Raw genomic sequence first — 2,276 nt, 5'->3', positions numbered from 1 at the left:
GAGCAGAAATCCCATAACCCAAAAGTGTGTAAGGGAGCAGAAAGGAAGTCTACAATGCTGACCCTTTCCCTTTAACCGTTGCCCCACTCTGGACTGCCTACTCGAGACTAGGAGCTGCTCCTGCATGACTTGTCACGCTATTGAGGGTGCTCACTTCCAGAACCTCATCCAGAGGGTTTTTTTACAGATCACACATGATCTGTACTGTTGCAGCTACGTCTAAGCTGGAATGCAGCAGCCCTTTGTTTCCGTCTAGGACTACGCCCATGTTGAGACCACATGGGGGAATTCAGGGAGGAAGAAAGTAACATCAGAAGTGCTGTTTTCTGGGTTTGGGGGAAGGGCCTGGGAGTTGGGCAGCTTGGATTCAGCTTGAGGAAAGGAACAGATACTAGTTTCCAAACAGAGATTTGCAAAGAAGCACATTCATTGCATCTATATCCACAACTAGAGATAAGCCTGTCCAGACTGAAGCTTATTGTTAGAACTTCAGATCCTCCACTAGAAAAAGATGGACAGAATTGGATGCCCTTTAAGGTGGTTTTATGTTTTCTTAGTCTATAAAAAAAAAAGCTGGCAGAAGAAATGTGCTATAAATCCAGGGGAAGAGAGGGAATGCAAGTAATTAACCATCAAGTGTCAGCCCTGTCATGCTAATAGGATCAGGACGACTTTTCATCCAAGCAGTAAATGAAATATTTATTTGCCTCTTCCCCAGTGACATGTTTACAGTAAAGCACGATGTATATAATTACTGATCACCAAGGAAAGCCAGAGAATGAGATTTGTCGAGCCCTCACGAGGATCTAATCCTCAAAGTACTGGTAAATGACAGTGAAAACTGATAGCTCTGGTAGAGGAAGTGGTTTCTCTGCATCTCAGAAAGAGAAGCGTGGTTCTTGAAGCCAAATCCAGGGAGGTCCATCTGAATCTTTCCATGCGATTCAGTATTTTGGATAACGCTTTTAGTCGTTAGTATTTGCAGTGACTGGAGAAATAGGACGTGCCAAGTGAAACTGGTCTGGCATTTATCACTGGTGTTTCTTAGACTGAGGCAAGGATGTTTGTGGGTGACCTCTTTTATTGGATCAACTGCATGGCTGGGATCGAGTGAGAAAAGCATTCTTCGTCAGCTCAGCGGCCTGAAACTCAACGAGTTTCTTAAACTGTAAAATCACCGGCGTGGGGACTGTGCATACTTCAGTTGTTCCTGCACGAAGCTGGTTGCAACGGAGCCTAGATCCTGCTAGAGAATTTTGAGCACTGTCGAAATATAAATGTTAAGTCGTGCTGCCTGGATAGGCCATTAGTTTTCAACGGGAACCCATAGTGCTTTATAAGCTGCACAAACTTGCGGAAAAACCGTGGGGCAGATTTTGCCAGTCCAGGCGTGCTTCAGAGAGTGGAAAACATGGGGAATCATTGCAAAATTGGTCCCATTTCTCAGTAAAGGGGACCAGGTGTTTGAAGTGCCTTTATAACTTCCCTCAGACTGAGCAGAACTGCTCCTTGCGGTTCAAGGACTCTGGGAAATGGCTGCTTTTCTGGACAAAGACAGTGAAGAGCCTTTTATTCTCATAAGTACTCCTCTATAGGCTTGGGGACAGGGCTTTTCAGTGTTTTAAAGGAAAACAGAAAAGCTGTCAAGCTGGTATGCCCACAATGCCAGCCCCTCCGCACGGGGTTTTCTCTACCGTATCTAGCACAGGGTCCGTGTCTGCACCAAGTGGCCCAGAAGACGGTGCATTGAGGAAGGGATTCGTTTTCCCTTCTTCCCAGGCAGAAGGAAGGGCGCAGCGATAACACCCCAAGACAGAGGCAGAAGGGAGGGGGCAGAGACCAGGTCTTCCATGCAATGCCACACTCATAAAAGCTGTTCTTGAATCTCCGCCGCAGGCCCTTCCTTTCCGGCGTTTTGGAGCGGACGGCGGGAAATTCAGGCCCCTTCTCGCTGTCTACACGTTCACGAACGCGCCGTAGTTACGACGCGTAACCCAGCGCTAAACCAACCTGCCCCAGAGCCAGCGCACAGGTGTGAGGGTTTGTGTTGGATGTCAGCAGTGCAGTAGTTAGTATTAGGGTCAGGGGTGGGCTTTTTTCAGTCGTGAACTGCCCAGTGACCTGTTAGCACGGGTTCTGCCCCGCACAGCGTAGACGCAACCAGCCGGGCAGCATCAAGAAGCTTCTTGCCCTGCTGGCAGGGACTTTTTGGGGTGGGATCCGGGCTAATCGGTGCAGCTGGGGCCGAGGCAGCCGGTCCCGGAGGCTGGGCGGTG

The sequence above is a fragment of the Alligator sinensis genome, unplaced genomic scaffold (genome assembly GCF_000455745.1).
Source record: "Alligator sinensis unplaced genomic scaffold, ASM45574v1 scaffold2065_1, whole genome shotgun sequence".
NCBI classification, from domain to species: domain Eukaryota; kingdom Metazoa; phylum Chordata; order Crocodylia; family Alligatoridae; genus Alligator; species Alligator sinensis.
Note: the sequence above shows the minus strand (reverse complement) of the source record.